Source organism: Mobula birostris, chromosome 6 (assembly GCF_030028105.1).
Source record: "Mobula birostris isolate sMobBir1 chromosome 6, sMobBir1.hap1, whole genome shotgun sequence".
NCBI classification, from domain to species: domain Eukaryota; kingdom Metazoa; phylum Chordata; class Chondrichthyes; order Myliobatiformes; family Myliobatidae; genus Mobula; species Mobula birostris.
In genome coordinates this window covers 116747674-116761193 of record NC_092375.1, presented here as the reverse complement: position 1 = coordinate 116761193, position 13520 = coordinate 116747674, and positions in this window count along the sequence as shown.

Genomic DNA, 13520 nt, shown 5'->3' with positions numbered 1-13520 from the left:
AGAGATGTGTATGTTGTGTGTGTGTGGGATGGGCAGGGTGACCTATATGATCCGTGTGTGGGTTAGGCGGTGTGATCTGTATGTTCTGTGTGTTTGGGTTGGGCGTGGTCATCTGTATGTTCCGTGTGCATGGGTTGGGCGGGATGATGTGTATGTTCCGTGTGTGTGGTTTGGGTGGGGTGATATGTATGTTCCATGTGTGTAGGTTGGGCGGGGTGATCTGTATGTTCTGTGTGTGTCGGCCAGGCGGAGTGATCTGTATGTTGTGTGTGTGTGGGATGGGCGGGGTGATCTATATGATCCGTGTGTGGGTTAGGCGGTGTGATCTGTATGTTCTGTGTGTTTGGGTTGGGCGGGATGATCTGTATGTTCCATATATGTAGGTTGGGCGTCGTGATCTGGATGTTCTGTGTGTGTGGGTTGAGCGTGGTGAACTCTATGTTCTGTGTGTTTGGTTTGGGTGGGGTGATCTGTATGTTCCGTGTGTGTAGTTTGGGTGGGGTGATCTGTATGTTCTGTGTGTGTAGGTTGGGCGGGGTGATCTGTATGATCCATGTGTTTGGGTTGGGCGGGGTGATCTGTATGTTCCGTGTGCGTGGGTTGGGCGGGGTGATCTATATATGCCGTCTGTGTTGGTTGGGCGGGGTGATCTGTATGCTCCATGTTTATGGGTTGGGCAGGGTGATCTTTATGATCCGTGTGTGGGTTAGGCGCTCTGATCTGTATGTTCCATGTGTTTGGGTTGGTCGGGGTTTCTGTATGCTCCATGTGTGTGGGTTGGGCGGGGTGATCTATATGATTCGTGTGTGGGTTATGCGGTGTGATGTGTATGTTCCGTGTGTGTGGGTTGGGCGGGATGATCTATATGATCCGTGTGTGGGTTAGGCAGTGTGATTTGTATGTTCTGTGTGTGTGGGTTGAGGCGGATGAGGTGATCTGTATGTTCTGTGTGTTTGGGTTGGGCGGGGCGATCTGTATGTTCCGTGTGTGTAGGTTGGGCGGGGTGATACGTATGTTCCATGCGTTTGTGTTGGGTGGGGTGATCTGTATGTTCCGTGTGCGTGGCTTGGGCGGGGTGATCTATATATGCTGTCTGTGTGGGTTGGGCAGGGTGATCTGTATGTTCTGTGTGTGTCGGCCAGGCGGTGTGATGTGTATGTTGTGTGTGTGTGGGATGGGCGGGGTGACCTATATGATCCGTGTGTGGGTTAGGCGGTGTGATCTGTATGTTCTGTGTGTTTGGGTTGGGCGTGGTCATCTGTATGTTCCGTGTGCATGGGTTGGTCGGGATGATGTGTATGTTCCGTGTGTGTGGTTTGGGTGGGGTGATATGTATGTTCCATGTGTGTAGGTTGGGCGGGGTGATCTGTATGTTCTGTGTGTGTCGGCCAGGTGGAGTGATGTGTATGTTGTGTGTGTGTGGGATGGGCGGGGTGACCTATATGATCCGTGTGTGGGTTAGGCGGTGTGATCTGTATGTTCTGTGTGTTTGGGTTGGTCGTGGTCATCTGTATGTTCCGTGTGCATGGGTTGGGCGGGATGATGTGTATGTTCCGTGTGTGTGGTTTGGGTGGGGTGATATGTATGTTCCATGTGTGTAGGTTGGGCGGGGTGATCTGTATGTTCTGTGTGTGTCGGCCAGGCGGAGAGATGTGTATGTTGTGTGTGTGTGGGATGGGCAGGGTGACCTATATGATCCGTGTGTGGGTTAGGCGGTGTGATCTGTATGTTCTGTGTGTTTGGGTTGGGCGTGGTCATCTGTATGTTCCGTGTGCATGGGTTGGGCGGGATGATGTGTATGTTCCGTGTGTGTGGTTTGGGTGGGGTGATATGTATGTTCCATGTGTGTAGGTTGGGCGGGGTGATCTGTATGTTCTGTGTGTGTCGGCCAGGCGGAGTGATCTGTATGTTGTGTGTGTGTGGGATGGGCGGGGTGATCTATATGATCCGTGTGTGGGTTAGGCGGTGTGATCTGTATGTTCTGTGTGTTTGGGTTGGGCGGGATGATCTGTATGTTCCATATATGTAGGTTGGGCGTCGTGATCTGGATGTTCTGTGTGTGTGGGTTGAGCGTGGTGAACTCTATGTTCTGTGTGTTTGGTTTGGGTGGGGTGATCTGTATGTTCCGTGTGTGTAGTTTGGGTGGGGTGATCTGTATGTTCTGTGTGTGTAGGTTGGGCGGGGTGATCTGTATGATCCATGTGTTTGGGTTGGGCGGGGTGATCTGTATGTTCCGTGTGCGTGGGTTGGGCGGGGTGATCTATATATGCCGTCTGTGTTGGTTGGGCGGGGTGATCTGTATGCTCCATGTTTATGGGTTGGGCAGGGTGATCTTTATGATCCGTGTGTGGGTTAGGCGCTCTGATCTGTATGTTCCATGTGTTTGGGTTGGTCGGGGTTTCTGTATGCTCCATGTGTGTGGGTTGGGCGGGGTGATCTATATGATTCGTGTGTGGGTTATGCGGTGTGATGTGTATGTTCCGTGTGGGTGGGTTGGGCGGGATGATCTATATGATCCGTGTGTGGGTTAGGCAGTGTGATTTGTATGTTCTGTGTGTGTGGGTTGAGGCGGATGAGGTGATCTATATGTTCTGTGTGTGTGGGTTGGGCGTGGTGATCTGTATGTTCCGTGTGCGCGGGTTGGGCGGGAAGATTTGTATGTTCTGTGTGTGTGGGTTGGGCGGGGTGATCTGTATGTTCAGTGTGTGTGGGTTGGGCGTGGTGATCTCTATGTTCTGTGTGTGTGGGTTGGGCGGGGTGATCTGTATGTTCCGTGGGTGTTGTTTGGGTGGGGTGATCTGTATGCACCGCGTGTGTAGTTTGGGTGGGGTGATCTGTATGTTCCATGTGTTTGGGTTGGGCGGGGTGATCTGTATGTTCCGTGTGTGTGGGTTGGGTGGGGTGATCTATATATGCTGTCTGTGTGGGTTGGGCGGGGTGATCTGTATGCTCCGTGTGTGTGGGTTGGGCAGGGTGATCTATATGATCCGTATGTGGGTTAGACGGTGTGATCTGTATGTTCTGTCTGTTTGGGTTGGGCGGGGTGATCTGTATGCTCAGTGTGTGTGGGTTGGGCAGGGTGATCTGTATGTTCCATATGTTTGGGTTGGGCGGGGTGATCTGTATGTTCTGTGTGTTTGGGTTGGGCGGGGTGATCTGTATGTTCTGTGTGTTTGGGTTGGGCATGGTGATCTGTATGTTCCATGTGTGTGGGTTGGGCGGGGTGATATGTATGTTCTGTGTGTGTGGGTTGGGTGGGGTGATCTGTATGTTCCGTGTGTGTGGTTTGGGTGGGGTGATCTGTATGTTCTGTGTGTGTCGGCCAGGCGGAGTGATCTGTATGTTGTGTGTGTGTGGGTTGGGCGGGGTGATCTGTATGTTCCGTGTGTGTAGGTTGGGCGGGGTGATCTGTATGTTCCATGTGTTTAAATTGGGCGGGGTGATCTGTATGTTCCGTGTGTGTGGGTTGGGCGGGCTGATCTATATATGCTGTCTGTGTTGGTTGTGCGGGGTGTTCTGTATGCTCCATGTGTCTTGGTTGGGCAGGGTGATCTTTTTGATCTGTGTGTGGGTTAGGCGCTCTGATCTGTATGTTCCATGTCTTTGGATTGGTCGGAGTGATCTGTATGCTCCGTGTGTGTGGGTTGGGCGGGGTGATCTGTATGCTCCGTGTGTGTGGGTTGGAGGGGGTGATCTATATGATCCGTGTGTGTGGGTTGCTCCGGGTGAGGTGATCTGTATGTTCTGTGTGTGTGGTTTGGGCGTGGTGATCTGTATGTTCCGTGTGCGTGGGTTGGGCAGGATGATTTGTATGTTCCGTGTGTGTGGTTTGGGTGGGGTGATCTGTATGTTCTGTGTGTGTGGGTTGGGCGTGGTGATCTCTATGTTCTGTGTTTGTAGGTTGGGCGTGGTGATCTGTATGTTCTGTGTGTGTGGGTTGAGCTGGGTGAGGTGATCTGTATGTTTTGTGTGTGTGCGTTGGGCGTGGTGATCTGTATGTTCCGTGTGCGTTGGTTGGGCGGGATCATTTGTATGTTCCCTGTGTGTGGTTGGGGTGAGGTGAACTGTATGTTCCGTGTGTGTGGTTTGGGTGGGGTGATCTGTAAGCTCTCTGTGTGTGGGTTGGGCGGGGTAATCTGTATGTTCAGTGTGTGTCGGCCGGGCGGAGTGATCTGTATGTTGTGTGTGTGTGGGTTGGGCAGGATAATCTGTATGTTGTGTGTGCGTGGGTTGGGCCGGGGGTGATCTGTATGTTCCGTGTGTGTGGGTTGGGGGGTATGATCTCTATGTTCTGTGCGTGTGGTTTGGGTGTGGTGATCTGTATGTTCTGTGTATGTGGGTTGGGAGTGGTGATCTGTATGTTCTGTGTGTGTGGGTTGGGTGGGGTGATCTGTAAGTTCCGTGTGTGTGGGTTGGGTGGGGTGATCTGCATGTTCCGTGTGTGAAGGTTGGGGTGTGTGATCTGTATGTTCCGTGTGTGTGGGACGGGCGGGGTGATCTGTATGTTCCGTGTGTGTGGGTTGGGGGGTATGATCTCTATGTTCTGTGCGTGTGGTTTGGGTGTGGTGATCTGTATGTTCTGTGTATGTGGGTTGGGAGTGGTGATCTGTATGTTCTGTGTGTGTGGGTTGGGTGGGGTGATCTGTAAGTTCCGTGTGTGTGGGTTGGGTGGGGTGATCTGCATGTTCCGTGTGTGAAGGTTGGGGTGTGTGATCTGTATGTTCCGTGTGTGTGGAACGGGCGGGGTGATCTGTATGTTCCGTGTGTGTGGGTTGGGGGGTATGATCTCTATGTTCTGTGCGTGTGGTTTGGGTGTGGTGATCTGAATGTTCTGTGTATGTGGGTTGGGAGTGGTGATCTGTATGTTCTGTGTGTGTGGGTTGGGTGGGGTGATCTGTAAGTTCCGTGTGTGTGGGTTGGGTGGGGTGATCTGCATGTTCCGTGTGTGAAGGTTGGGGTGTGTGATCTGTATGTTCCGTGTGTGTGGGACGGGCGGGGTGATCTGTATATTTCGTGTGTGTGCGTTAGGCAGGGTGATCCGTATGTTCCATGTGTGTGCGTTGGGCGGGATGATCTATATATGCTGTCAGTGTGGGTTTGGCCGGGTGATCTGTATGTTCTGTGTGTGTAGGTTGGGATGGGTGATCTGTACGTTCTGTGTGTGTGGGTTGGGCGAGGTGATCTGTATGTTCCGTGTGTTTAGGTTGGGCGGGGTGATCTGTATGTTCCATGTGTGTGGGTTGGGCGGGGTGATCTGTATGTTCCGTGTGTGTGGGTTGGGCGGGGTGATCTATATATGCTGTCTGTGTAGGATGGGCGGTGGAATCTGTATGCTCCGTGTGTGTGGGTTGGGCGGGGTGATCTATATGATCCGTGTGTGGGTTAGGTGGTGTGATCTGTATGTTCTGTGTGTTTGGGTTGGGCGGGGTTATCTGTATGCTCCGTGTGTGTGTGTTGGGCGGGGTAATCTGTATGTCTCGGGTGTGTGGGTTGGGCGTGGTGATCTGTATGTTCTGTGTGTGTGGGTTGGGCGTGGTGATCTGAATGTTCCATGTGCGCGGGTTGGACGGGATGATTTGTATGTTCCGTGTGTGTGTGGTTTGGGTGGGGTGATCTGTATGTTCCGTGTGTGTGGGTTGGGCGTGGTGAACTCTATGTTCTGTGTGTGTGGTTTGGGTGGGGTGATCTGTATGTTCCGTGTTTGTAGTTTGGGTGGGGTGATCTGTATGTTCCATGTGTGTGGGTTGGGTGGGGTGATCTGTAAGCTCTCGTGTGTGGGTTAGGCGGGGTAATCTGTATGTTCTGTTTGTGTCGGCCATGCGGGGTGATCTGTATGTTGTGTGTGTGTGGGTTGGGCGGGGTGATCTGTATGTTCCATGTGTGTAGGTTGGGCGGGGTGATATGTATGTTCCATGTGTTTGTGTTGGGTGGGGTGATCTGTATGTTCTGTGTGTGTGGCTTGGGCGGGGTGATCTATATATGCTGTCTGTGTGGGTTGGGCGTGGTGATCTGAATGTTCCGTGTGCGCGGGCTGGACGGGATGATTTCTATGTTCCGTGTGTGTGTGGTTTGGGTGGGGTGATCTGTATGTTCTGTGTGTGTAGGTTGGGATGGGTGATCTGTACGTTCTGTGTGTGTGGGTTGGGCGAGGTGATCTATATGTTCCGTGTGTTTAGGTTGGGCGGGGTGATCTGTATGTTCCATGTGTGTGGGTTGGGCGGGGTGATCTGTATGTTCCGTGTGTGTGGGTTGGGCGGGGTGATCTATATATGCTGTCTGTGTAGGATGGGCGGTGGAATCTGTATGCTCCGTGTGTGTGGGTTGGGCGGGGTGATCTATATGATCCGTGTGTGGGTTAGGTGGTGTGATCTGTATGTTCTGTGTGTTTGGGTTGGGCGGGGTTATCTGTATGCTCCGTGTGTGTGTGTTGGGCGGGGTAATCTGTATGTCTCGGGTGTGTGGGTTGGGCGTGGTGATCTGTATGTTCTGTGTGTGTGGGTTGGGCGTGGTGATCTGAATGTTCCATGTGCGCGGGTTGGACGGGATGATTTGTATGTTCCGTGTGTGTGTGGTTTGGGTGGGGTGATCTGTATGTTCCGTGTGTGTGGGTTGGGCGTGGTGAACTCTATGTTCTGTGTGTGTGGTTTGGGTGGGGTGATCTGTATGTTCCGTGTTTGTAGTTTGGGTGGGGTGATCTGTATGTTCCATGTGTGTGGGTTGGGTGGGGTGATCTGTAAGCTCTCGTGTGTGGGTTAGGCGGGGTAATCTGTATGTTCTGTTTGTGTCGGCCATGCGGGGTGATCTGTATGTTGTGTGTGTGTGGGTTGGGCGGGGTGATCTGTATGTTCCATGTGTGTAGGTTGGGCGGGGTGATATGTATGTTCCATGTGTTTGTGTTGGGTGGGGTGATCTGTATGTTCTGTGTGTGTGGCTTGGGCGGGGTGATCTATATATGCTGTCTGTGTGGGTTGGGCGTGGTGATCTGAATGTTCCGTGTGCGCGGGCTGGACGGGATGATTTCTATGTTCCGTGTGTGTGTGGTTTGGGTGGGGTGATCTGTATGTTCTGTGTGTGTGGGTTGGGCGTGGTGAACTCTATGTTCTGTGTGTGTGGTTTGGGTGGGGTGATCTGTATGTTCCGTGTGTGTAGTTTGGGTGGGGTGATCTGTATGTTCCATGTGTGTGGGTTGGGTGGGGTGATCTGTATGCTCTCGTGTGTGGGTTAGGCGGGGTAATCTGTATGTTCTGTGTGTGTCGGCCAGGCGGAGTGATCTGTATGTTGTGTGTGTGTGGGTTGGGCGGGGCGATCTGTATGTTCCATGTGTGTGGGTTGGGTGGGGTGATCTGTATGATCCGCGTGTGGGTTAGGCGGTGTGATCTGTATGTTCTGTGTGTTTGGGTTGGGCGGGGTGATCTGTATGCTCCATGTGTGTGGGTTGGGTGAGGTGATCTGTATGCTCTGTATGTGTGGGTTGTGCATGGTGATCTGTATGTTCCATGTGTGTGGGTTGGGCGGGGAGATCTGTATGTTACGTGTGTGTGGTTTGGGCGGGGTAATCTGTATGTTCCATGTGTGTGGGTTGGGCGGGGTACTCTGTATGTTCTGTGTGTCGGCCAGGCGGAGTGATCTGTATGTTGTGTGTGTGTGGGTTGGGTGGGGTGATCTGTATGTTCTGTGTTTGTAGGTTGGGCGTGGTGATCTGTATGTTCTGTGTGTGTGGGTTGAGCTGGGTGAGGTGATCTGTATGTTCTGTGTGTGTGGGTTGGGCGTGGTGATCTGTATGTTCCGTGTGCGTTGGTTGGGCGGGATCATTTGTATGTTCCCTGTGTGTGGTTGGGGTGAGGTGAACTGTATGTTCCGTGTGTGTGGGTTGGGTGGGGTGATCTGTAAGCTCTCTGTGTGTGGGTTGGGCGGGGTAATCTGTATGTTCAGTGTGTGTCGGCCGGGCGGAGTGATCTGTATGTTGTGTGTGTGTGGGTTGGGCGGGGTGATCTGTATGTTCCGTGTGTGTAGGTTGGGCGGGGTGATATGTATGTTCCATGTGTTTGTGTTGGGTGGGGTGATCTGTATGTTCCGTGTGTGTGGCTTGGGCGGGGTGATCTATATATGCTGTCTGTGTGGGTTGGGCGTGGTGATCTGAATGTTCCGTGTGCGCGGGTTGGACGGGATGATTTCTATGTTCCGTGTGTGTGTGGTTTGGGTGGGGTGATCTGTATGTTCTGTGTGTGTGGGTTGGGCGTGGTGAACTCTATGTTCTGTGTGTGTGGTTTGGGTGGGTTGATCTGTATGTTCCGTGTGTGTAGTTTGGGTGGGGTGATCTGTATGTTGTGTGTGTGTGGGTTGGGTGGGGTGATCTGTATGCTCTCGTGTGTGGGTTAGGCGGGGTAATCTGTATGTTCTGTGTGTGTCGGCCAGGCGGAGTGATCTGTATGTTGTGTGTGTGTGGGTTGGGCGGGGCGATCTGTATGTTCCGTGTGTGTAGGTTGGGCGGGGTGATACGTATGTTCCATGCGTTTGTGTTGGGTGGGGTGATCTGTATGTTCCGTGTGTGTGGCTTGGGCGGGGTGATCTATATATGCTGTCTGTGTGGGTTGGGCAGGGTGATCTGTATGTTCTGTGTGTGTCGGCCAGGCGGTGTGATGTGTATGTTGTGTGTGTGTGGGATGGGCGGGGTGACCTATATGATCCGTGTGTGGGTTAGGCGGTGTGATCTGTATGTTCTGTGTGTTTGGGTTGGGCGTGGTCATCTGTATGTTCCGTGTGCATGGGTTGGTCGGGATGATGTGTATGTTCCGTGTGTGTGGTTTGGGTGGGGTGATATGTATGTTCCATGTGTGTAGGTTGGGCGGGGTGATCTGTATGTTCTGTGTGTGTCGGCCAGGTGGAGTGATGTGTATGTTGTGTGTGTGTGGGATGGGCGGGGTGACCTATATGATCCGTGTGTGGGTTAGGCGGTGTGATCTGTATGTTCTGTGTGTTTGGGTTGGGCGGGGCGATCTGTATGTTCCGTGTGTGTAGGTTGGGTGGGGTGATATGTATGTTCCATGTGTGTAGGTTGGGCGGGGTGATCTGTATGTTCCGTGTGTGTCGGCCAGGTGGAGTGATGTGTATGTTGTGTGTGTGTGGGATGGGCGGGGTGACCTATATGATCCGTGTGTGGGTTAGGCGGTGTGATCTGTATGTTCTGTGTGTTTGGGTTGGGCGGGGCGATCTGTATTTTCCGTGTGTGTAGGTTGGGCGGGGTGATACGTATGTTCCATGCGTTTGTGTTGGGTGGGGTGATCTGTATGTTCCGTGTGTGTGGCTTGGGCGGGGTGATCTATATATGCTGTCTGTGTGGGTTGGGCAGGGTGATCTGTATGTTCTGTGTGTGTCGGCCAGGCGGTGTGATGTGTATGTTGTGTGTGTGTGGGATGGGCGGGGTGACCTATATGATCCGTGTGTGGGTTAGGCGGTGTGATCTGTATGTTCTGTGTGTTTGGGTTGGGCGTGGTCATCTGTATGTTCCGTGTGCATGGGTTGGGCGGGATGATGTGTATGTTCCGTGTGTGTGGTTTGGGTGGGGTGATATGTATGTTCCATGTGTGTAGGTTGGGCGGGGTGATCTGTATGTTCTGTGTGTGTCGGCCAGGCGGAGAGATGTGTATGTTTTGTGTGTGTGGGATGGGCAGGGTGACCTATATGATCCGTGTGTGGGTTAGGCGGTGTGATCTGTATGTTCTGTGTGTTTGGGTTGGGCGGGGTGATCTGTATGTTCCATATATGTAGGTTGGGCGTCGTGATCTGGATGTTCTGTGTGTGTGGGTTGAGCGTGGTGAACTCTATGTTCTGTGTGTGTGGTTTGGGTGGGGTGAACTGTATGTTCCGTGTGTGTAGTTTGGGTGGGGTGATCTGTATGTTCTGTGTGTGTAGGTTGGGCGGGGTGATCTGTATGATCCATGTGTTTGGGTTGGGCGGGGTGATCTGTATGTTCCGTGTGCGTGGGTTGGGCGGGGTGATCTATATATGCCGTCTGTGTTGGTTGGGCGGGGTGATCTGTATGCTCCATGTGTATGGGTTGGGCAGGGTGATCTTTATGATCCGTGTGTGGGTTAGGCGCTCTGATCTGTATGTTCCATGTGTTTGGGTTGGTCGGGGTTTCTGTATGCTCCATGTGTGTGGGTTGGGCGGGGTGATCTATATGATTCGTGTGTGGGTTATGCGGTGTGATGTGTATGTTCCGTGTGTGTGGGTTGGGCGGGATGATCTATATGATCCGTGTGTGGGTTAGGCAGTGTGATTTGTATGTTCTGTGTGTGTGGGTTGAGGCGGATGAGGTGATCTATATGTTCTGTGTGAGTGGGTTGGGCGTGGTGATCTGTATGTTCCGTGTGCGCGGGTTGGGCGGGAAGATTTGTATGTTCTGTGTGTGTGGGTTGGGCGGGGTGATCTGTATGTTCAGTGTGTGTGGGTTGGGCGTTGTGATCTCTATGTTCTGTGTGTGTGGGTTGGGCGGGGTGATCTGTATGTCCCGTGGGTGTTGTTTGGGTGGGGTGATCTGTATGCACCGCGTGTGTAGTTTGGGTGGGGTGATCTGTATGTTCCATGTGTTTGGGTTGGGCGGGGTGATCTGTATGTTCCGTGTGTGTGGGTTGGGTGGGGTGATCTATATATGCTGTCTGTGTGGGTTGGGCGGGGTGATCTGTATGCTCCGTGTGTGTGGGTTGGGCAGGGTGATCTATATGATCCGTATGTGGGTTAGACGGTGTGATCTGTATGTTCTGTCTGTTTGGGTTGGGCGGGGTGATCTGTATGCTCAGTGTGTGTGGGTTGGGCAGGGTGATCTGTATGTTCCATGTGTTTGGGTTGGGCGGGGTGATCTGTATGTTCTGTGTGTTTGGGTTGGGCGGGGTGATCTGTATGTTCTGTGTGTTTGGGTTGGGCATGGTGATCTGTATGTTCCATGTGTGTGGGTTGGGCGGGGTGATATGTATGTTCTGTGTGTGTGGGTTGGGTGGGGTGATCTGTATGTTCCGTGTGTGTGGTTTGGGTGGGGTGATCTGTATGTTCTGTGTGTGTCGGCCAGGCGGAGTGATCTGTATGTTGTGTGTGTGTGGGTTGGGCGGGGTGATCTGTATGTTCCGTGTGTGTGGGTTGGGCGGGGTGATCTATATATGCTGTCTGTGTTGGTTGGGCGGGGTGATCTGTATGCTCCATGTGTCTTGGTTGGGCAGGGTGATCTTTTTGATCTGTGTGTGGGTTAGGCGCTCTGATCTGTATGTTCCATGTCTTTGGATTGGTCGGAGTGATCTGTATGCTCCGTGTGTGTGGGTTGGGCGGGGTGATCTGTATGCTCCGTGTGTGTGGGTTGGAGGGGGTGATCTATATGATCCGTGTGTGTGGGTTGCTCCGGGTGAGGTGATCTGTATGTTCTGTGTGTGTGGTTTGGGCGTGGTGATCTGTATGTTCCGTGTGCGTGGGTTGGGCAGGATGATTTGTATGTTCCGTGTGTGTGGTTTGGGTGGGGTGATCTGTATGTTCTGTGTGTGTGGGTTGGGCGTGGTGATCTCTATGTTCTGTGTTTGTAGGTTGGGCGTGGTGATCTGTATGTTCTGTGTGTGTGGGTTGAGCTGGGTGAGGTGATCTGTATGTTTTGTGTGTGTGGGTTGGGCGTGGTGATCTGTATGTTCCGTGTGCGTTGGTTGGGCGGGATCATTTGTATGTTCCCTGTGTGTGGTTGGGGTGAGGTGAACTGTATGTTCCGTGTGTGTGGTTTGGGTGGGGTGATCTGTAAGCTCTCTGTGTGTGGGTTGGGCGGGGTAATCTGTATGTTCAGTGTGTGTCGGCCGGGCAGAGTGATCTGTATGTTGTGTGTGTGTGGGTTGGGCAGGATAATCTGTATGTTGTGTGTGCGTGGGTTGGGCCGGGGGTGATCTGTATTTTCCATGTGTGTGGGTTGGGCGAGGTGATCTGTATGTTCTGTGTGTGTGGGTTGGGCGGGGTGATCTGTATTTTCCATGTGTGTGGGTTGGGCGTGGTGATCTGTATGTTCCGTGTGTGTGGGTTGAGTTGGGTGATCTGTATGTTCCGTGTGTGTGGGTTGGGGGGTATGATCTCTATGTTCTGTGCGTGTGGTTTGGGTGTGGTGATCTGTATGTTCTGTGTATGTGGGTTGGGAGTGGTGATCTGTATGTTCTGTGTGTGTGGGTTGGGTGGGGTGATCTGTAAGTTCCGTGTGTGTGGGTTGGGTGGGGTGATCTGCATGTTCCGTGTGTGAAGGTTGGGGTGTGTGATCTGTATGTTCCGTGTGTGTGGGACGGGCGGGGTGATATGTATGTTCCGTGTGTGTGGGTTGGGGGGTATGATCTCTATGTTCTGTGCGTGTGGTTTGGGTGTGGTGATCTGTATGTTCTGTGTATGTGGGTTGGGAGTGGTGATCTGTATGTTCTGTGTGTGTGGGTTGGGTGGGGTGATCTGTAAGTTCCGTGTGTGTGGGTTGGGTGGGGTGATCTGCATGTTCCGTGTGTGAAGGTTGGGGTGTGTGATCTGTATGTTCCGTGTGTGTGGGACGGGCGGGGTGATCTGTATGTTCCGTGTGTGTGGGTTGGGGGGTATGATCTCTATGTTCTGTGCGTGTGGTTTGGGTGTGGTGATCTGTATGTTCTGTGTATGTGGGTTGGGAGTGGTGATCTGTATGTTCTGTGTGTGTGGGTTGGGTGGGGTGATCTGTAAGTTCCGTGTGTGTGGGTTGGGTGGGGTGATCTGCATGTTCCGTGTGTGAAGGTTGGGGTGTGTGATCTGTATGTTCCGTGTGTGTGGGACGGGCGGGGTGATCTGTATATTTCGTGTGTGTGCGTTAGGCAGGGTGATCCGTATGTTCCATGTGTGTGCGTTGGGCGGGATGATCTATATATGCTGTCAGTGTGGGTTGGGCCGGGTGATCTGTATGTTCTGTGTGTGTAGGTTGGGATGGGTGATCTGTACGTTCTGTGTGTGTGGGTTGGGCGAGGTGATCTGTATGTTCCGTGTGTTTAGGTTGGGCGGGGTGATCTGTATGTTCCATGTGTGTGGGTTGGGCGGGGTGATCTGTATGTTCCGTGTGTGTGGGTTGGGCGGGGTGATCTATATATGCTGTCTGTGTAGGTTGGGCGGTGGAATCTGTATGCTCCGTGTGTGTGGGTTGGGCGGGGTGATCTATATGATCCGTGTGTGGGTTAGGTGGTGTGATCTGTATGTTCTGTGTGTTTGGGTTGGGCGGGGTTATCTGTATGCTCCGTGTGTGTGTGTTGGGCAGGGTAATCTGTATGTCTCGGGTGTGTGGGTTGGGCGTGGTGATCTGTATGTTCTGTGTGTGTGGGTTGGGCGTGGTGATCTGAATGTTCCATGTGCGCGGGTTGGACGGGATGATTTGTATGTTCCGTGTGTGTGTGGTTTGGGTGGGGTGATCTGTATGTTCCGTGTGTGTGGGTTGGGCGTGGTGAACTCTATGTTCTGTGTGTGTGGTTTGGGTGGGGTGATCTGTATGTTCCGTGTTTGTAGTT